Below are 24082 nucleotides of genomic sequence, written 5' to 3' on the forward strand. Positions count from 1 at the left end.
ATGCATTCAGTGTACCCCATACCTGTTCATCAGACTCTCTTTCTCCTACTAAGACTTCATCTGCCAGTGTTTGGTTAACAAGGAGTAAAATATGAACACAGGGCTTTGCCAAGGTCCTCCTCCCGCCCTGTTTACAGATGCGCCCTGCCCATGACACTTTCTGCCATAAACATATAGTACTTACTTTCACTGAAACACAGAAACTGGAGAACATGTTCTTCTGGTTTCAACAAACTTTTTTTCCAGTCCTGGGGCTTGAACTTTTGTGCTCAAGGCTAGTAGTCTGCTACTTGAGCCACAGCTCCATTTCTAGCCCTTTGGTGGTTAACTGGAGATAAGAGTCTCAGAGACTTTGCTGCCTGGGTTGGCTTTGAACTGCAATCCTCAGATCTCAGCCTCTTAAGTAGCTAGGATTATAGGTATAAGCCACCAGTTCTTGGCAAAACCTTTAAGAGGGAAAAAGAAGCCAGGTATAAAGGTTCACACCTGTAGTCCCTGCACTCAGAAGTCTGAGGCAGGAGGGTGCTAGATTCAGGTACATAATGAGTTCAAGGCAAGTCTCAGAAACAAAGCAAAATCTATAGGAGAGTGTGAGAGAAGAAGAAACTTATAGTCTCAAATCTAATCTCAGAGCAAAATCTATGGAAGGAGAGTGAGGGTGGAGGAGAAAAAAGGAAGGAAGGAAGCAAGGAAGGAAGGAAGGAAGGAAGGAAGGAAGGATGGAAGGAAGGAAGGAAGGGAGGAAGGAAGGGAGGGAGGGAGGGGGAGGGAGGGAGGGGAAGGGAGGGAGGGAGGGGAAGGGAGGGAGGGAGGGAGGGAGGAAAGGCAGGGAAGAAGGAAGGGAGGAAAGGCAGGAAGGAAGGGAGGGACAGAGGCAGATAAGCAGACAAGCAGGCAAAAGAAAAGGAGAAGAAGGGGAAGGGAAGAGGGAAGAAGGGAGGAAGGAAGGTAGAATCCAGAGAGAAAAAAAATGGATGAAAATCACAAGCTATGAAAGGTCATTAAAGCTCATTAAAGGAAACTATTTCATCTTCATTCAGGTCTTTTCAACTAGGAAGAAATATCTATCAAATCACTAGGTTTGTAATTACAGTGTCACCCAGTGAGACACTGAAATTCATACTCACACAATGAGAAATAATCCACAGGAAGCACAGGTCAAAGGAGAAAAAGAAGCCTCTCAATCCTTGTTTCCAAGAGGAAACGAATAGCAATGCCTTCCATCTTAAAAAAATGTAGAGAGGAAAGAGTGAAGTTAGGCAAAAATATCTCTACAATTAAAAATACAAAAATAACGAGGAATACACTATAGACTTTGTAAATATTAAGGAAAGAGTATGATAGTCAAAGAGTATAAAATACAAAGACTTTCGATTTTAACTATATAAATGCATAGCACAAAAGAGAAGAAAATGAAGGTGCACTCAAGCCATACTATGATGCCTGTGGACAAAAGGTGGTTGAGGGGAATACTTGACCTATTTACAACAGTAACAAAATTACTAAAAGTCTTAAATGTCCTTTGACTATTCATGTGAAAGCCAAAAGTACTGAAAACAAATATTACCAAAATTTTAGTCCTGGGTAAGTGTGGCTCAATCAGTCTTTAAGATTATTATTATGTCATTGACCAAAGTATTGATGTGTTTCTGTTAAACTCTATAAAACTATGAATTTACCCAGTGGAAAAGTAAAGCAATGCCATGGTCTCATACCCCAAGAAACAGGTGGCCCCATCAGCTACTGGAGAAGCAGTGGAGTCTGAGCACCAAACTGGTGATGCAGCAAGGAAAGACAAAATCAGATTACACAGCCTTTGAGGATGTAATTTGAACTAAGTGAATGGGAGGAACTTCCTGTTTGCTCCATTGCTTCAGCCATGGTATACATCACAGCCAGAAGAGAGAGAGACATTGCTTTGCCCACCCAGTGCATATAAGCCAGAGCTGGGCAGGCAGAAATAAGCCCTTAAGTAGTGTCAGGAAGGCAGTTAGGAAGTTGGAAAGAAGGAATGGGAAATCTTGAAAGAAGATCACTCTTGGAACCTAGCAAAGTTCAAAATAACTGCAGAAATAGCAGGATACATCACCAAGAGCCCTAAAAATAATCTACTCAGGTAATAATTTATCATGTTATAGTTATAGATTGTATTTTCAGATAATCTGCTCTTCAAAGATAGTGCAGCCACAGAGGGTCATTACTTCATTTGTTCAAGACTAAAATGTCTCATTCATATATAATGTTCCATTCATAAATATGAGTGGACATCTAAGGCTCTAGTGCCCCCAGTGGTAAGGACTACTCTTCCCAACCACTGGAGGAACAATAAATACTGCACAACCCAGCAGGAAGGCACCCTCCTTGGCCAACTCCACTTTAAACCTTGATCCTCAGATCTCAGCCTTCTGAATAGCTAGGATTACAGGTGTGAGCCACCAGTTCCTGGCTAATTTTTACTTTTTAACAAACAAGCCAAAATGGCTCATTTAACATGTAAGTCATCAGCATGAAGTGTCTAAATATTCTAAAATTGGGTTTATGGTGATGGTTGCACAGCATGGCATATTTTTTTAAGTCCTGAGCTCTATACTTTCAATGGGCTGATTGGTATAAATGCCACTGTCGTAACCTTAGCTTGTGCCACAGTCCTTCCAGGGGACCCAGCTTCTGTGGATTCAAAGTCATTTTGACAGCCTACATAGCAAGACCCTGTCTTATAAACAACCCACAGCTGGATGCTGGTGGCTCACGCCTGTCATCCTAGCTACTCAGGAGGCTAAAACCTGAGGATAGTAATTCAAAGCCAGTTTGGGCAATAAAGTCTGTGAGACTCTTGTCTCCAATAAACTACTCAGAAAAGGCCAGAAATGTCACTGAGGCTCAAGTGGTAGAGAGCTAGCCTTGAGCGCAAAGAGGCTCAGGAACAGCACCCAGGCCCTGAGTTCAAGCCCCAGGACTGGCAAACAAAACAAAACAAAAACAAACAAAAAACCCTCAAAAACAAATCCCACAGCTGGGTGCTGGTGGCTACACCAGTCATCCTAACTACTCAGGAGGTTAAGTTAAAAGCTAGCCCCAGCAGGAAAGTCTGTGAGACTCACCTCCAAGTAACCACCAGAAAACTGAAAGTGGTGCTGTGGCTCAAAGTGGTTGAGTGCTAACCTTGAAAAAGCACCCAAGCCCTGAGTTCAAGTTCCATGACCTAGATCAACAATGAAACAACAGCCCTTCCCTCAAAAAAAAAACAAACAAACAAACCAAAAACAACCAACAGGTGTTGTTGTGAGTTCAGAGTAACTTCTGTCCATGACGTATTTTGTCATGAAACTGAAAGTATGACAGCTACTAGGTGTCATAGCTACATGGCTGCCCCTGGTTAAGAGGTCCCAAACTCCAAAGAGGCTGAAACCTGCCAGTCCTGTGGGCTGGCCTGACTTTTTCCATGAAACCAGGTTTTCAAATCCTTCTTTTGCTCTTGCAGGTCTTTGAGAACATGGAAACTGGGAGAAAGTGAGGGAAGGGGTAACACTGTCCAAAAAGAAATGCACTCATTCCCTGAGGTACGCAACTGCAACCCCTCTGTATGTCACCTTTATAATAACAAGAAAAAGAAAAAGAACCTGGAGCCTTAATTTCCTCATCTGTAGAGTGGAAATGGACGTTGAAGAACCCCATCTGAAATGCTTGGGGCCAGATGTGGATTTTCCAAAGTTGTCATTGGCATAGGACTTCTCTGTGTCTCTTTCTGGGTGTGGAGGAGGATCTGAGAAGGGGCGTGCACAGCAATGCTCAGTTGTGTGACTTGAAAACCCACCAGAAGTGGGGGTGGCACCAGTGAGCCAGTCAGTCATCCTGTTGTGATGCCTAGAGTTGGCTGATTAGCCCATGACTCAGAGTCTCTATTAGAATAAATAGAACTTAAGATGCATCTTCACTAGTTCTAGATGGGGACGGGAGGGAAACACTGGGAGAGCGCAAGGGAAGGTGTGGTATTGTCCAAAAAGAAATGTACTCTTTTCCTGACTTGTGTAACTGTAACCCCTCTGTCTATCACCATTATAATGATAATTTAAAAAATCAAAGACCTAAAGATATAGAAATTATATATATAGACATATATATATATATATATATATATATATAGGCTAGAATTCATACATATATTTGTGCTCTATCAACTGAAAGGATCTAGAAGCAATGGCATTCCGCATCAATGAACACATCTAAAGTACAGATCATGGTTTCTCAAACTATTCTTTTAATGGAAGACAGCCAAGTTCCTTGAAGAAACGGCTGAGTCTAGGGCTGGGGCAAAACACACACACACACACACACACACACACACACACACACACACACACACACACGGTGATCTTAAGAAAATAACAGAAACCTCCAGGATGCAGAAATATAATATTTAAGGTAAGTCAGTGGGACACTGGAGCCAATAGACAGAATTGAATTTCTAGTGGTCAAAACTGCAATGATTTAAGTAAACAATAAAGCAATGTCAGATTATAACCCACAACATTTCCAATAGATAGGTATGAATACAAAGAAACAAATACTAGAACAGGTAATGAGAGAGAAAAACAAATCTATGTAGAAGATTCCTCCTATCTCTGCCTCTTGAGTAGCATGAGATTACAGGTGTGTCCCCACTGTGCTGGCTCCCTGGGTTCATGATGTGATAGATGCTGAAAATAAATAATGCTGTGATTTCCTCCCCACCAAACCCCACAAACCTAATTAGATTGTGACAAGAATGTTGGATAAATTCTAATTGAGCACAATGCTATAAAACCCGTGACAAATATACCTCCAAACTGTCAAAAGTCACCAAAAGCAAGGAAAGTCTAGAACACTGTCAAATCAAGAAGAGACTTGGAAAGCATGATGCTAAACATAATGTAACCACCTAGATGGGAGCTGGAGTGGAAAGGGCCAGTTTGAGGGGGGAGAGAGAGAAATCAAGGAAACGTGAAGTGTGCACCTTAGCTAATTAAGAAAATATAGTTTTTCAGAATTCTTGTTCTTCTGCCAAAGACACAGAAGCATATCTTTGAGATTCTCTACCTAAAAACATTTCAAGATGCTGTGATATAAATGATCAAGATGGTATGTATGCTAAGATTGTTAGATCAGGCAACCCAAGAGAGAAGCATGCACTGTTAACTTGAAGGAAGATACATCCTCTCACCTCTGCCAGAAACCATCTCTCAAGCGATTTGTCTTTGCAATCTGTACATTATTATTCTTAATGCAAGTTCCTTTCAAAGTTTAGACCTCCCCAATCCTACAGCAACATCAGAGAATCAGGTTTTTCTTCATTCATTTGTGCTTTCTTAAGAGTTTCTGCACACTGAGATATTTATTTCACCCAAAGTGAGCAAGCTAATTAATCCTTTTCCAGGATTGCTGTTGCTGGTACAGAAACATTAATGCAGGCAACAATGTGCACGAGACAGTGGGAAAGATTAACTGGCAATCTTCAGTTGAAACAACAAACATGTCGTTTGCATAAACACCTATGAATATGCATATATAATCACATGTACATGCAAACACAGGGATATGTGCTAGAACCACAATTAATAGCCAAGCATGCACTCCACCGGTGTGCATGTGTGCCTAACAAATCCTAAATCATACATGCAGGAGCACACATTCACACTGACACACAACCATGCATGCCTGTAGATACATGGGAGCCACACATGTAGGCATACATGCACAGGCACAATGCAAACACCGTCCTAAGTAGTGTCATGTGTGCATCACATGTGTCATTCAGGTGCCCTTCTGAAACAGACAAGCCTTGAGGATATTTTGTCAATGTACTGTATGGTTTCACTCACATATGGTAACTAGAATTGAAAAATCCTTAGAACGTGAAATAGTAGCTGCTAAGGGCTAGGGGACAGGAAGGAGGTATCATTATTTAGTGAATTTTGAAAGCAAACACTTGGGAAGGCCTCTAGGGCTGATCCCCAGCCTTTCTTACTGGCACATACCAAGTTCCAGACCCCAGAAGAAAGCAAGCTTCCTCATGGCCACATTGTTTGAACATTCCATTCAGAACATGGTGAGCTAGGCTTACTACAAGAAAAAGAATACCAGGAAGAGATAGTTCCCTGGAGAAATGGACAAAGCCCTCCCAAGATCCAGGATCCCAGACGCTAGCCAGTGCTGAGCCTGCAGCAGACCTGCTTTGCAAGCTCTTCCTTGCCAGCAGCAGCCTTGCCTAAAAGGTTTCACAATTACTCTGAAGCTGACTTCATACCTGGGATAGGTGTGAGCCACACACTGGATCTGCGGAAGGACGATGCTTGATGCATCCAGTAGAGGTGGGGCCTCAGTGGACTATCAACGGTCAGTTCACCTGCACACACCTTGCTAATCACAGGTGGCGTAAGTACAAAAGTCTCTAGGAGCAAAGGTAATGTTGATGGGTTAATGCTCTCTAAACTGACGAGTAGCCCTGTTGGGAATTAATTAGGAATTTACATTTTAATTAAGGCCTGATCTGACTTGAATAATAAGCAATCATTGCGTTATTACATGACAAATCATTACATTAGACAAAATGAAAAACCACTTCCAGATGATTCGCCTAATTGAGAAATGATTTGCTCAGTGTGTCTCTTCCCCATGGATGGCCAATCTTCAGCCAATGTTGTGGCTGGCTCCACCAAGCGCAATCCAGGAGTGCCAGCTTTGTGTCTCGGGTGCCTCCTTCCTTCAACCTGCCTCATTCAGTCCAGCAGAGGCCTGTTGTGCCCGCTGGGTACCTAGGCAGGCAACATGGAAGGCAATGGTTTCCATTTTGCATAGACCAGGCCATTACTACTCAATGAGCAGACAAATGGAAAAGGCCTGCCAGTGTTTGGGCACAAAAGGGACTATTAGCCTCTAGAGGAAAGAGCCAAATAATAAAGAAGGCTGGAAAGGGTATGCTTGGGGATAGGAGTAGACAAGAAGAGCTTTATGCAGAAAGTAGCATGGGTCCCTAGAGGTCTGAGCCTATTATAATAGAAGTAGAAGAACAGAGAGAGGACGGGGCAGGCCTCCGCCTGCTGTGGAGGACACACTGGGAGCAAAGCCCAGAAACCCAAAGGCAGCAGGACTGTAGACATTTTAGAAGATAGCCCTTGCCTCATACGGTCCCACGGGAACCAATCTCGGCTACCCATGATCCTCCTAACCTCACCTTTAGCTTGCTCCTTCTCCTTGCTTACAGGCTCCAGCACAGCTCTTCTGGGATGCGCCTAACACAGTATGGGCAGCTATTGCTCCTCCCACGCCCCCACCCCACTCCCACCTGATCCCAGCCAGCTTTGCTCCTAGCTCCCTGGTCTGTGGAAGGCAATTAACAGGACTAGGGAGGATAGCAACAAATCCATTTCGACGTTAGCTGCACTATGCACCACCTGAACTGAGGCAATAGATCTGTCTTCAGAACTACAGCCTATTTAAGGCAATCAAATGCTTTTTCAGCTTTTCAATTCCAGACTACTGACTAGGTAGAGGAAGACAGCCTGTAAACACATAGAATCTACCAAAGCCACACCAGGAGATTTTGTACACAGGCTCACAAGAACCTGTGCTAATGTCCACTAACAATGGCAAACGAGTCTCCCTTTATACATCATGGTTTCCTGGGAGACAGTGGGCACTGTGCTTCCCAAGGTGTGTGTGTGTGTGTGTGTATGTGTGTGTGTGTGTGTGTGTGTGTAATATATATCTAAAATGTTTTACATAATGTATATATGCAATATATAGTATATCTATCTATAGATATATAGTGTATATGTAAATATATAGATATACTATATAGTCTATATACTATATATAGGCTACATATAGTATATCTATAGGTAGATATACTATATATTACACAATTTATGTTATTGTGTTATATATTATATATAGTTATTTTTTAAGCCAGGATTGCTGATTGGTTTCATCCAAATGAAAAAGCTAGTATTGCCTTTCATGTGTGCAGCAGCATGATGAGAGAGTTGTGTTTCATTTTGCTAATCAATGAGAAGCCAAGAAGCCAAGTAATACACAGAGTAATACACAATAGGACCAAGGTTCAATCCCAGAGGCAGGATCCTCAGCTACTATACCACCACCGCCAACCAATCCAATCTAAGCAAAGGAGGAGTGGAGGAAAGAAGGATGGGGGTGTCGGGAATGCAGCTGGTACTTGGTGCAGGTATAAATCCAGGCACAGACTCAATATAACACCCCTTTCCACTCAGTCTCTCTCTCCTCCCATCAACTCCTCCTTCCACATCACACGGGAATTTAGGTAATGTCTCTTGCATTCAAACCTCCTCTGGAACTGGAGCAAGGGTCAGGCAAACCACCGTGGTCCTGTATAACTTGGAGCCTCTGCCTAGCACAGAGGTTAGCTTGAAGATTCATGAGGCAATTAGCATATCAACATTTTGAGGTGCTTTACGTTGAGGAAGTGTTTACTCTTGTTTAACTTGACACTTCCCAAAGTTATTTGAACATAACACACTCATTCTGTGATTCTTCCTGAATCTGACAGGATTATTCAGCACAGCCGAAGTGGAATGCCTGAGGAATCTACACTTCCTGTCTCCACTTGGCCATCCAATGGAATGCCTAGAGTTCTGGAGCAGAGAGGCCTTCAGTGTGTGATGGAGAAGCTCTACAGAGCCAGCCCACCTCAAGAAAGCAGGTGATCTTCCAACAAATGTGGCTGACCTAGTATCTATGAGGAACTGGAGCCAAGACATGTCTCCCCTTCCTACCACTTCACCTTTCCCTTCTTTTCTATATTTTTCAAATGCCAAAATCTACAGATGCTCAAGTCAGAACCCACCCACATCCTCCCATTTCTAGACATCTTACAATGCTCACTATTACATAAATGCCACAGGAATAGTTTTTATAGTGTTTAGGAAACCCTGAGAAAAAGAAAGAAAGGCCATGTACAGATTCCTGACAGATCAAATCAACTTCTCAAATATTTGTGATCCAAAGTGAATTGAATTCTTGGATCTAGAACATTTAAAAAAAGGGGGTAAATTTTTTATCCGAATATTAAAGTCAGACTTATTTTCTATTTAAAACTTACAATGAGACTGTAAGCTGGGTGCATCTGACAATTATACACACCAGAAAACTGAAACTAGGCAAGTCTTAGAGGAACTATACAACATTGCAAGAGCTGAACACCTGAGATGTGCAGGATCACAGTCTGATTTAAATAAAAATATGCAAGTTGAATGGTAAGAAACCTTAAAAGTTAATTCTCAAAGGTGAGTCTCAAGGTGAGTTTGGAAGCAAGAATGGGAATGCTTACATACGTCTGAGTTCAATATAAATAAAAGCAAATTCAAAGAGCCACCACTTCCAAGGCTTGGGACAGCAATCAGCAGGACTTAAAAAAAATTGGTTGGGTGCTTTATTCTTTAAAAGTTTCATGAGTCAATTAATGGAAAGGATAGATATTCAGTTGAAAAAATACAAAGAAAACTATTAAAATGCTACAGAATTGTTTGCAATGTCCAGTTCACCCAAAGGTAGAAAGAAAATGATTTGAATTCTATAAAGATAGGCCTTCTTCTTTTAAGGTTAGTGGGAAACTCATGAAATATTAAAAGGCTGTGAGAGCTAATCCAGAGACATTTAAAACAGATATAATCATATTGTTGTTGTTTTAATCAAGAGGAAAGTAAATCACCTTGAAAAATGTACATTTGAATTTCTGAAAATTATTTTCCATTCACACTTCGATTTTTTTACACACTGGCACAAGTTTTCCATAATATGTGTGTGTGTGTGTGTGTGTGTGTGTGTGTGTGTGTCAGAAACTCAAAGCCCAATGTTCTCTATTGGCTGTTTCCCTCAAGGTTGGCACTCTACCACTTGAGCCACATCTCCACATATGACTTTTTGTTGGTTAACTGTAGATAAAAGCCTCAAAAACTTTCCTGTTCAGGCTGACTAAATCTCGATCCTCAGATCTCAAATTTCTACATAGTTAGAATTAAAGACATGAGCCACTGGTGCCTGGCCATAATCTCTTTATACACAGACACTAAGACATTTGAAATTGTTGAGTAAGAATCTCTACCAGAAGGCACTACTTTCCTTGTAAATTCTGTAACTGCAAATAGATCTTGCTAGACTGACCTTTGTTTTAACTTGATATTTTTTATGTACTTCATATTGCTCTTGTCAGTGGTGAAAGAGGAAATGGACTTAATTGGGTCCTTAATAATACCCTGAGTCATTCTACTCAACCACTGTGTAGAAACCCACCTATGTAAGACTGAAATGTACAATAGTTGCTGACATTCTAGGAGACCATTTTGGGATGACACAGTCACGCTGCTCTTCCTAGTACCTTTCCTTTCCCTTCATTCTATGCCCTGAGTTCAGGCCCCAGGCCCGATCTCACAGAGCCCTGGGCTCTTGGTACCTCAGTCATCACAAGGAACTTCATGTTGTACTGGCCCTGTAGCAGTACACTGGTGCTGACCATCCAGCGTGGCCCCAATAGTTGCCCTCAGTCCTGCAGGGGCGGGAGGAGGCGGGTAATTTGTGCCTGGAAAATACGCAAGCATGTATTTATGGGTGGTCACCATGAATCAAAATGAGACTATTGTTTACAGGAAAATCAATAGTTACCAGGACCTTTCTGCACCCCCTCTTCTGGCACATGATGGGGAATCAAGGCTTGCAGGGTTTCTTTCCTCTAAGCGTCTGGTACCCTGTATTTATATTAAGAGTCAGACAATGACCAGGCACCGGTGACTCATGCCAGTAATCCTAGATACTCAGCTTGGGCAAGAATGTCTGTGAGATTTTTATTTCAATTAACCACCGAAGAGCTAAAACTGAGATATGGCTCATGTGGTAGGGTGCCAACCTTGAGCAGAAAAACTAAAGAACTGTACATGGGTTCTAAGTTTAAGCCTCAGTACATGCACAGGCACACACATGCGGGCACACACACACACACACACACACACACACACACACACAGTAGGGAAGGTTGAGGAATGACTCTTTCTTACCTGACATAAAGTATCTACTTCTCTGAGAAAACTAAAATTTACTTCTGCTCTAGCAGTGTAAGAACTGCATGAAAAATTATACTTTTCTCTCTCTCTTTCCTTTTCTTCCTTTTTTCCTTCCTTTACCCTTTCCTTCCTTTTGCCCTTTCTTCTTCCCCTTTTTCTTCCTTCTTCTCTGCCTACCTGCCTTCCCTCTCCCTTTCTTCTGTCCTTTTCTTTCACTCTTCCCTTCTTTCATTTTCGCTTTGAAACAAAATAAATGGATGAGACTGACTTTGAAATTTACATTCTGAAAATATTGATCTCACATCCATGATCTTAATCCTCAGGAGGAAAGCAAGTGTTTGCCTCTGGTGCAGTGAGTTTACAGCACCATGATCAATACAGAGATTAACCTTTTTAAAAAGTCACCAAATATTACATTAGCAGCTGTCCTGACCTTTGAGAAAATATGAATGTCTAGCTAGATATCCCTGATGTACCAGATAGATGAAGGACTTTTAAAAATCCACAATTTCATTCTCACTTAGTGTTAGCCATCAGTCATAATACTTTTGAGCAGTAAACAAAGCAGATTCTAGTGCCATGTGTTCTAAACATGTGTTCTAAATATTTTATTTTCTAGGATTTTTATTTCACTTCTTCATTTCACCTACCAACTTCTGAAATTTTTTAAATCTTTATAATGGAACCAGGCACCAGTGACTCATGCCTGTAATTCTAGCTACTCAGAAGGCTGAGATCTGAGGATTGAAGTTTGAAGCCAGCCCAAGCAGAAAAGTCCATGAGACTTTTATCTCCAATTAACCACCAAAAAGCCAGAAGTGGAGGGGTGGCTTAAGTAGTAAAACACCAACCTTGAGAAAAAATTTTTAAAAAGCTTAGTACCAGCAAAGGCTCAGGTCCTGAGTTCAGAACCAGAACCAGAACAAAGAAAAAAACAACAACAAAAAACAGCTTTATTTTGTTTCACAAAGCAAGTCCCACCAATAAACTGTATATTCAAGACACGCCTAAGACAAAGTGATCTAGAAGGGCTAAATGCTGAATAAAGTGTTTGTCAGGTTAACAGACAAAGTAAAATTCAAGTCAAACAACAGTAAGCATGACAAAGTAAAGCACTTATTACTACGAAAAAGCTTCCAACTCAGATAGAAGATGGAGTAAATATGTATCTAGCAAACAGCACTGTAACCACCTCTTAAAAATAAACAGCAAGACATTCAAGAATAAATAAATAGAAATGCACTTATAATAGATGTCTAACGGGCCACTTTAAGTATCAGACAGATGAAGAGGAATGCAAATGATTCAACATAAGCACAAAATAGATCTTATAAATCTCTAAGTCTATATAAAGACAAAAGAGAATGCACTTTCTTTAAAGTACACATGAAGCATGATACAATTTGATCACTGATCACAAGGAATCGGAAGTCCCACTGAATTAGAAATTAATAATAAGGCTGGTGCCGGTGGTTTATGCCTCTAATCCTAGCGACTGAGGAGACTGAGTTCTGAGGACTGCAGTTCAAAGTCAGCCTAGACAGGTAAATCTAGGATATTCTGATCAACAAACCAGCAAAAAGCTAGAAATGAAGGTGTGGTTCAAGTGGTAGAATGCCAAAGGTGAGCAAAAATGGCATATGACTTAGGAGCTGGTGGTTCAAAGCCAGCCTAGGCACAAAACTCTGTGAGAGTCTTCCAATTAACCAGAAAAAAAAACCTTTAGGTGAAGATGTGGCTCAAGTAGTAAAGCATAGACCTTGAGCTAAAGGAGAATGCCTTGACCCTGAGTACAAACCCCAATGCCAGCAAAAGTAACAAGACAAAAATAATGAAAATCTTCAACCTTCAAACTGAAAAGCTCATTTGTTAGTCTTGGTGTAGTGACTCTTATCTGTAATCCCAGCTACTCAGGAGTCAAATATTGAGGATCGTAATTCAAGGCCATCCTGGGTGAAAACTTAGTGAGCCCCTCAAGCCAATCAATAAGCTAACCATAGTGAGCATACCTATCATTCCAGACAGACCTGTCTTAGGCAGAAAGACTGATATCTGAGGGTGGCCCTGGGCACAAGACGTACTTGATTTTTTTGTTGCTTTGTATGTTCCTCCCCCACAGTATAACCCCCTGTTTTCACTATATTTGATGTCAGTATAACCTGGGGAGGGGAAGGGAAAAAAATGTTTAAATAGGGATACAGCGTGGCCCATTGTAACAATGAGATGTAGAAGACACTATGTTGAAAAATGAACTTTACAATTTATGTGGGGGGTGGGGAGTGTAGTTGTGGAGGTGGAAGGGAAGGGATGGTAGGGGAAAAACAAAAGAGGGGGCAACAATGCTGGATAAGAAATGTACTCATTACCTTGCTCATGTAACTGTAACCCCTCTGTACAGTATTTTCACGATAAAAACTTATTTTAAAAGTCTGTAGGCACTACTTAAGTGGTAGAGCCTCTGAGTTCAAACCTCAGTACTGCCAAAAATTTTTATATAAACATCCAAATTTGGAATGAAAGGTAGAAAATCATGTAAAAATGCAAAAAAATATTTAAATAATAAAGGAAGCAGTAATTATAGAATGCTAGAGGATATATTTAAAGCAGAGATCAGAGGGAAACCCATGGCCTTAAACACTCATGGCAAACAAAATAAAAAGAGTGAAAATAAGTGAACTAATTCTACAATTCAAAACAACTAGTGAAGGAACAACAAAGGAAGAAAATAATAGCGATAAACACAGAAGTTAACAGAAAAAAGCAAACAGTGTCTAACAAATAAATCAAGATATTATTTCGTTTGAAAGCAAAATTTGGTAAATCACAAGCTGCTAACCATCAGTAAATAAATAATAAGTGACAAGGGTAAAATAACAGTTGGAACAGACAAAATTTAAACATAATTTGAAAAGGGCTGGGCTGAATGGTAAGGTAGCTGGTTTATCATCACAGTTACATGAAAGGTATATGTAGGAAGATTGCAGTCTGAGGCTAGTCCTGAGCAAAAATGCTAGAAGGTACCCCCAAAATGACTAAAAACAAAAAGGCCTAGGGGCTCTAGCTCAACTGATAGAGTGCTTGCTTAGCAGGCATAAGACCCTGAGTTCTACCTCCAATTCCATATACATATGGGATAGAATATTTATGAATAAAACTATTTGCAGATGTCAATACTATTATCAGAGAAATTTTACTTATTTTTTTGAGCCAGTCCCAGGGCTTAATCTTAGGGTTCAGGGTACTGTCCCAGAGCATTTTTTTTGCTTTAGGCTGGTACCATGTGAGCGATAGCTCTACTTCTGGCTTTTTGATGGTTAATTGGAGAAATAAGCTACACAGACTTTCTGTCCAACTGGCTTCAAAACTCAATCCTCAGATCTCAGCCTACTGAGTAGCTATGATTGATTATATGTGTAAGGCACTGTCTCCCAGCTGAGAATAATTTTAAATTCTTAGCAAATCTATTCTAATATTTCTAAGCTTGATTAAATCATTCATAATTCAATATATTTAGCTTTCTGTTTTTTGTTTTTGTTTTTTTTTATACTGATACTAAGGCTTGAAATCGGGACTAAGTTTTTTTAATTCAAGGCTGGAGCTCTACCATTTGAGCCACGCTCTACTTCTGGCTTTTGGGTGGTTAATTGCATATAAGAGTCTCACAAGCCAGGCACTGGTGGCTCATGCCTGTAATCCTAGCTACTCAGGAGGCTGAGATCTGAGAATCGCGGTTCAAAGCCAGCCCGGGCAGGAAAGTCCATGAGACTCTTATCTCTAATAAACCACTAGAAAACTGGAAGTGGCACTGTGGCTCAAACACCTTGAGTGAATGCCTTGAGCTGAAGAGCGCAGGGACAGCACCCAAGCCTAGAGTTCAAGTCCCATGACTGACCCAAAAAAAAAAAAATGTCTCACAGACTTCTCTGTCTGGCCTGGATTCAAACTATGATCCTCAGATCTTAGTCTCATGAGCAGCTAGGATTACTGGCAGGAGCTACCAGCACCTGGCCTGCTTTTCTTCACACAAAAGCAACTCAGCAGGAGAGTCACAGCCTTGGGGAATGAAGTTGTCCAATATCCACTGGAAAAGGAAAGGAGCCCTCACCTAAACGTCACATTTATATGAAAATTAACTCAAATGGAACATGAACTCCAACATAAAATATAAAACTATATGAAGGAAACTAGTGGGGTGCTGGTGGCTCATGCCTGTCATCCTAGCTACTCAGGAGACTGAGATCTGAGGATCCTGGTTCAAAGCCAGCCCAAGTAGGGAAGTTCATGATACTCTTATCTCCAACTAATCACAGAAAAAGCTGGAAGTGGTGCTGTGGCTTGAGTGGTAGAGCATTGGCCTTGAGCAAAAGGAGCTCAGGGACAGTGCCGAGTTCAAGCCCCAAGACTAGCCAAAAAAGGTAAAGAAAACTATACAACTTTTTTTAATGTAAGAAAAAGTTTGGTATGTGAGGCTGGGCAATGACGTCTTACATTATCATTGTGAATTCAGAGCGCTGTCCCTGACCTTTTGTACTCAAGGCTAGCACTCTACTATTTGAACCACAGCTCCACATCTGGCTTTTTGGTGACTGATTGGAAATTAGAGTGCTCAGACTGGCTTCAGAACGTGATCCTTAGATCTCAGCCTCCTAATAGCTAAGATTATAATAGCCTAAGCCACCTGCACCTGTCCTTGACAATATCATCAATCTGACACCAAAACTGTAGTATGTGAAAAGGAAATCTGCAGCCTCATCAACAGTCAAAACTTCTGCTTTGTGGAAGAACCTATTAAGTGAATGCAGGTTCATAGACCATGACAAAATGGCACCACAGCTTATTTCTAATTATCCCAAACTAGGAACAACTCAGATGGCCCCTCCATCAAAGAATGACTTATAAAACAAACCACAAGGGATATGGATAAGGGGGAATGACATATTGGTATTTGGAGCAACTTGGATGAACTGCTAGACAATAATACTAAATGAAAGAAAAAAATCTCCAAAAGGCTACAGAGTGCCTGACTCCATTTAAACAGCAAGCTTATAGCTTGGGAAGATGGACTGGTAGTAGCAGTGGAAGATGGTGAAAGGTGGAGGTGTCTCATCAAAGAATATGAAGGTTCCTAAAGCGATGTACCACTTCTGTTCCCTGACTAGATCCATTTCAATATCCTAGTTGTCATATAGTTGTACTATAGTTTTTCAAGCTTTTTGGAAGGGAGGGGAGTGCTGGTATAGGAACTTGAACTCAGGGACTCACACTCTCAACTTAACTGTTTGCTCAGGACTGGCATGCTACCACTTGAGCCATATCTTCACTTCTGGCTTTTTTTTGGTTAGTTGAGGATGAGAGTCTCACAGAGTTTTCTTTCTGCACTGGTTTCAAACCTTGGTCCTCTGATCTAAGCCTCCTGAATAGCTAGGATTACAAGCATAAGCCACCAGCACCTGGCACTCAAGATTTTACCGTACACAAGTTCTCTCTGTATTATTTCTTATAACTTTACATGAATCTGTAATTATTTTAAAGACACTTGCTTCATTGACATTTATGTAATAAAATCAGAAAATGTATAGATAAAAAGAGAGCACATTTATCTGTTTTGACTGCGAAATAGCTAATAACCCTGTGCAAATTTCAAAATACAAAAATGAACTTGTCGCTGGGCGCCGGTGGCTCACGCCTGTAATCCTAGCTACTCATGAGGCTGAGATCTGAGGATCCTGGTTCAAAGCCAGCCTGGACAGGAACATCCGTGAGACTCTGATCGCCAATAAACCACTAGAAAACTGGAAGTGGCACTGTGGCTCAAGCAGTAGAGTGCTTGCCTTGAGCTGAAGAGCACAGGCCCAGAGTTCAAGCCCCACAACCAACAACAACAAAAAAAAGAACTGGTCTATCAGAGCATATACAGCAGTACTGGTTGTGTTTGTTACAGATTTTGCAAAAATAGAGAAAATATAAATCTCTCAAGAGAAAGCCATAAACAAAAGAGATAAGTAGAAAGTTTATAAAATAAGAAAACAAATATCAGCTATTTAGGTGGGAAGAGTTTAATTTCAATGGAATCAATTAAGACAAAATGTGAATCTATTGTTACCTTGCCAGGTGAACCAAAACTGTGTTACTGTTCCAGAAATAAGAGTGAATACTTGGGTTCATCAGGCATGATTCCCTTAGTTACCAACTTAATGACAGCAAAGTATGTTCAATAAGCAGAAATCAGTACCTCATCTTGTAAAAGCACATACCAGTATCCAACCTCAATCCCCAATTAAGGTAAGCTAAACAAAAAGTATGTTTATAATACACATGTATTTATGTATATTATGTACATGCATATATGGTTATATGCATTTATGTACACATATATGCACATTACATATATATTTTATGCATAAGTATATTTTATGCTGAAATATAATGACCTTGTAAAATGCTCACAATATATTATAAAGAGGGGAAAAAAAGGATTCAAGGTGACTTTAAAAACTAGTTAAAAGTTTTAAAACAGAAATACTCTACTTACCATAATTTGATGTGTAATAAAAACACACCAGTTAATTATATACCATGTCAAGTGGTTATTTCAGGCTAGCAAAATTATAGGTTGTGGTTTTGATTTTTATTCTTTTACATATTTTCCATTACATGCATATTTACATCATCAGAAAAATAGTAATTTTTTTAAATAAAGCAGAAGTCAACATTTTGCACTGTGAATAATAAAAAGTGACATTTTATGGAAAGAGCATTTTGAATGTGGTACAGGAAAGTCAGGCAACTGCAAATTAAGCACATCTATAACTAAGGGCCTACAACACGCCGTGACCATTCCTAGTGTGGGCTGCTCTGATGTCTCCACACACAGCAAGGACTCAACAAAAAGGATGACTACTAGGAGCAGAACTCCACCAGACAACGTTGAAAATGGCTCTGGATCACAAACCTCAAGGACCTTCCTTATACATCCAGGAAGACAGACCTGATGACAAGGCCATGAGCTAATGAGCTGTAGAAGAAACAACTGGAAGCCTTGTCCAGGCTTTCTGAGGTCCCTAGGATCTAAAAGATCATCTCACCTTTCCAAAACACACACACACACACACACACACACACACACACACACACAATGCTACACACATATGACACATGCTATATATGCTACCTGAAAACTACATCAGACACTACACATAATACACAGGTGTATACATATTATATTTGCACTCCACACACCATACATATTAACTACACATTATAGCCATAACACATAATACTACATGGCACATGGTGTTATAGATATGCCACACATGTGCACACGTGCTACAGACCCTGCACACCAAATTTTTACGAGAATCACTCAATTTATATATGTCAACCCACTGGGGCAGCACCACAGGCCATTTATGTGTTCCACATAGCATGAAACGAACCTTTTCAGTTAGCAGTGAATATTTAAGTGACACCGGGGGATGAAGGCATGGTTCAAGTGGTAGCACACTTGCTCAGCAGGTGCCAGGCCCTGAGTTCCAATTGCAGAATTATCAATTAATACTGGAGAGAAGGACAAACTGCACATATCATTACCTCAATAACTCTCTTGTTTTCACGATATTAACTAATAGCTGGCCTCTCATGACTCTATGTGAGACCAGTCAGTGTGACAAGATGGCCATGAGGTCTTCCTGCTCTCTGAAAGAAGAGAAGAAGTAGAGAAGCTGGCACATTATGTTCTTGGTCAACCAAAGCAGAAGAGACCAGGGTGGTCCAGCGAGCCTTCTAGCTCTGATGAAATGAAGCCGAATGAGGGGGGCTGCTACGGGAGCCCCAAGTGAAGGGGAACTGGCATGGCACCCCAAGTGAGTACCCGCTGCTGCCACCATGCACAAGGTGCTCATCTCCGTACCCGTCTCTTGGCTGTGGTGGGGCCCCTTGGCAACCATACAGCAGAGATGCTAAGACAGGGTGAGGTAGGCTGTCCTCTGGCCGCTGCCATCACTGTTAGAGCAAATGCTGTGATCATTAAGCCAATTAGTGGGTGGTGAGATTGCTCTTCTTCTCAGCAGAGGCAAAGGGAGACTACATGGAGTAGTGGATTTAGTACCTTGTCCCTTAGCAGCAGGACCAGCCACGTGCCCAGAGTCCCACAGAGGTGCACATTCAGTGTTTCCCCATGCATTCATTTCCAGCCCAGTGCCTTCTTCCCATAGCCATGCTTCCCAAGAGTGCACCGGGACTCATATCTCAGCCAAACTGCCAAAACCAGGTTTTTATGAATTGTAGAAATGACCAATACAATCAAGCTGCCCAAAGTCAGCATTCTATTATATCTAGAAAGACAACTTGCTGTATTTTAATTTCCCTCAAAAGTCACGTATTGAAGACTTAATCCTCAAATTCACATGCCAAAGATCACTAAAGCTGAGACCACTGGGAGCTGACTGGGTGGTGAGCTCTTCATAAATAGATTAAGGAGTTAATGGGACTATGGAAGGAGTAGCTTCATCATAAAAGTGAACTCTGTCTGACACTAACACCTCACCTTTGCTGTATTCTGATGTAGCAGGAAGGCCCCCACCAATGCCAAACAGAAGCCCAGTGTCAAAAGGTTGGACTTTTTAATCTCTACAACTGTGAGCCAGATTAGCCTCTCTTTTATATGAATGATCTGGTCTTAGGTATTTTATTATATTGTGTTATAGTAGCAGAAAACAGGCTCATACATCGCTCTTAGCCTTCATCTGGATGGGATGGTCAAAGTTCTTCCCCAAGGACAGACCCAGACAAGTAACACCTAGCAGAGAAACAAGTGCCTGGAGCCAGGGTCTCTCCCTCCATGAGCTTTGCCACTTAGCCAAAGCTGAGATGCCAAGACTTCCCATCCGGGCTGGCTGAAACCCTTCACTGTACTACCTACACTCACCTGCAGATCCATGGGACTCAACACTGAATGACTGAAGTCCATTTGGACAGTAACATTTTATAAGGCCACTGGCCTCCTTCACCTGCTTGAAAAATGCCATTGTGTCATGCAAACACATGCATATGGACCATCAAGACCCCAGAGTAGACCAGGCTTCTTCACAGCAGGTTCTCCTTCACAGGAGCCAGCTGTGCTGCCCCAGTGCCTGGGCCTCATTGCTGTGTGGTCCTCCTGACACATGGACTGCCTGCTTTCAGGCTGCCCTCAGCATGACCAGCCTCACTCTTTAGTACTGTCCTGGGATTCCTCATAGCAGTGGCTTCTCTGTCTGTACCCTGGTTAAAGGGTGTCAGATCCATGTTACGAAATCATTTGAATGTCAGGCAAGGGAGAAAACCATCAGGATTTTTAAGATGACAGCAATGTATAATACCCAACAAGCTCAAAACCATTGCTGGGTCTCCAATTTACCTTGAATTATCCAGGATATCTGAATCAGCCTCTGAGTGATAGAGAAAATCCCAGTGACAAATGTTTAGTGTGGTTTGTTTCTCTGCTAACCACACCCAACCTGAAAATCCTAGGTTTTAACATCAGTACTCTGTGTGTGTGTGTGTGTGTGTGTGTGTGTGTGTAACAGTCCTGTGGCTTGAACTCAGAGCCTTGGCACTGTCTCTGAGCTTTTTATTTTTTAGCTGAAGGCTGCATTCTACTACTTGAGCCACAGCTCCATTGTCTGCTTTTTTTTGTGGTTAACTGGTAATAAGAGTCTCATGGAGTTGTCTGCCTGAGCTGGCTTTGAACTACAGTCCTCAGATTTCAACCTTCAACTTACAGGTGTGAGTTATGGTGCCCAGCAGTATGGGTAATTTTTTAATTAGGTAACCGTAAGAATTTGTGAGAAGGATATTCTTTTAAAATCTAAAATCTGAAATTTTAAATATAAAAATACTTGAACAATTCCATGCAAGAAATCCATACCCGTGCTGCTCTGCAATTCCCGCACAAACGATGTTTGCAGATGCTCCCATCAGCATTCCATTACCTGGAATCAAAGTTTTAAAATAAAATAAAGTTCTAGATTAGCTAAGTGGTAGGATCTCTTCTGTTCTGCAATGTTTGGACCACTTCCAACTCCTTATTCGGATGATCACAGGTACCACACCAAAGTGATTGCTTTGTTAAAAACTTAGCCACCTACCTACACTAGCAATCTCAGAAAGCCATAAAGCCTCTGCTGGCTACATCCCAAAAAACCTATTAAAAGTTGAAATAAGTCATAAAGGCACTGAATCTACATAATTCCAAACAGCTTAGCTTAGCAACATAGTGCATTGTTAAGTTTCTATTGTTGCCCTCCTAATTGCATGGCTAACTGGAAAGAAGACAGGAGAAAGAGAAGAAACAGGATGTGGTCACACATTACCAGCACAGGGGAAAAGCAAAACACAACGTGAAGTGTGGTTTCCACTCAATGTGCATTACTTTCACTCCAGTGTAAGGTCAAAAAATTGTTAAGCCAAACCATTGAAAATAAGAGACTACTTGTAGTTGTATAATGAAGGCAGGGTTTTAGTGGCACCCTGAGTGGCATGGATTTCTTGAGGTAGGGAGGAAAAGGTCTTAGTTATTGTTACTCCAGGTTAAGCCTCCTCCGCTATTTCCACTTCCAGAAGTGCAGACCGGAATTGTGGGTGCATGTAAGCAGATGCTGTCTGTCTGTGGTAGGATATCTGTGGTGGAATATCTGGATCTAGAGACCAAATGAGAATACTTTCAAAGATCATCCCCTAACCTATCTTTGATGAACATTGCCTACAAAGAATCCCTTGTCAATGCAAGTTGAATTACACAGGTTGTACTCACGGTGCAGCGGTATTTTTCAGTCAATGCGGTGGCATTTTCCTTGGCAAGTGGAAGAGCCACCTGTCCTTGATATGAATAAGGCTTACAAAAAGCCATAGGTTTTAATGCAGCTACATGCTGCTTGGATTTCTCATCACTTGCAGATAACCACAGCACAGAAGTTGTCTTCGTGTTTCTTTTTCTTTTTTTCTTTTTTTGTCAGTTGTGGGGCTTGAGCTCAGGGCCTGGGCATTGTCCCTATACTCTCTTTTAGCTCAAGGCTACAGTTCTACCACTTTGAGCCACAGTGCCAGTTTCAGTTTTTGAGTGGCTACTTAGAGCTAAGGATCTCATTGACTTTAGGGCCCAGGCCAGCTTTAAACTGCAATCCTCAGATCTCAGCTTCCTGTGTAACTAGGATTACAGGTGTAAGCCGTCTGCGCCTGGCTGTTATGTTAAAAAAAAATCTTTATTGTTATTATAAAGGTGACATATAGAGGAGTTACAGTTACAAACGTCAGGTAAACAGTATGTTTACTGGGCACCGATGGCTCACACCTGTAATCCTAGCTAGTCAGGAGGCTGAGATTTGAGGATCGAGGTTCAAAGCCAGCCCAGGCAGGAAAGTCCATGAGACTCTAATCTCCAATAAACCACCAGAAAACAGAAGTGATACTGTAGCTCAAGTGGTAGAGCACCAGCCTTGAGCTGAAGAGCTGAGGGACAACCCCAAGCCTAGAGTTCAAGCCCCACAACCAACAACAAAAAAGAGAGAGTATGTTTCTTTTGAACAATGTCACCTCTTCCTTTGCCCTCTCACACCTTTTCCCTCCCATCCTCACCCACAAGTTGTATAGTTTATTTTCATCATAGTGTCTAATGAGTACCACTGTTGTTGTCTGTCTCTATGTTCTTTTTATTTCTTATCTGTGTTCTTCATATTTCCTTTGTCTCTCATCAATTCTTCCCCACTCAGTCTTTCTGCCCCAGGATCAAAGCCACCGAGAAAAGCTTCAGCATAGAAACTTTCTCCTACTTTCTGTTCTCCAGAAAACTCAGGTTGAGACAAATTTGTTTAAGGCATGTTCTTACCTTAGTTTTTTTTTTTCAAAAAAATAGAGCAATAGGGAAGTATTGGGAACTGATCAGTCTTCACTGGTACCAAGCATGGACTGTTTAATCCAACTTGCATTGGGTGACATAGGAAGTTAGACTGGAGATTCTAAATTTTTTGTGTGTGTGCCATTCTTGGGGCTTGAATTCAACACAAGGGTGCTGTCCCTGAGCTTTTGTGCCCAAGGCCAACAAACTCAACAACTTGAGCCAGAACTGTTTCAGTTTTTCTTTTCTGAGAGATAGTTAATTGGAGATCAGAGTCTCATGGACCTTCCTGCCCATGATTGCCATGATCAAACCATGATACCAAGATCTCAGCCTCCTTAGTAGTTAGGAATACAGGCAAGAGCCACCTGCAGCCAGCCAGACTGGAGATTCTTTCTATGCTATGTTCAAACATACATTTATTTAAAACATTTGTTTGAAGGCCCACAAGTTCTGAGTGCTCCACTCATTCCCAAAAGGCCACACAAGCCAACAAGATGAATATATTGCTTCTTCCTGTCAGAAGCAGCTCCTGTGTGAATCCGAGCATCCTGGGCTGTCCCCTCTCCTCTCGTTATCCACATCCACACATCTGATTTTTCCCTCAAATTCATGGAAAACCAAAGAGTGTTTTGGAGCTCAGGATGCAAATGACAAGACAGAGCACTCAGAACTTGGGAACCTTCAAATATGTAAAGGCCTCCAAGTGCTAGGTGCTCCACTCATTACCAGAAGGACAAAAAGGCCAACAAAGAGAAATACACAGCTTATTTCTGTCAAAAGCTGCTCCCTTGTGCATCCAAGCATCAAGGGCTGTCCCTCTCTGTTCACTATCCACATCTACACATCTAATTTTCCCCATGAATTCTTGTAAAACTAAAGAGTATTTTGGAGCTCAAGATGAAAATGACAAAATAGAGACTCATTCCCAAAAGGACAGTGAAGCCAACATAGGGAAATATACACCTTCTTTCTGTTACAAGCAACACCTCTGTTCATTCTGGAATCTAAGGATGTCCCTGCGCCAATCACTGTATACAAAGAGAGGTTTGATTTTCCCCCAAAATTCTGTTTTGTTTTGTTTTGGGTCCAGTCATGGGGCCTGAACTCTGGGCCTGGGTGCTGTCCCTCAGCTCTTCAG

This window comes from Dipodomys ordii, unplaced genomic scaffold, assembly GCF_000151885.1.
Source record: "Dipodomys ordii isolate 6190 unplaced genomic scaffold, Dord_2.0 Scaffold15, whole genome shotgun sequence".
NCBI classification, from domain to species: domain Eukaryota; kingdom Metazoa; phylum Chordata; class Mammalia; order Rodentia; family Heteromyidae; genus Dipodomys; species Dipodomys ordii.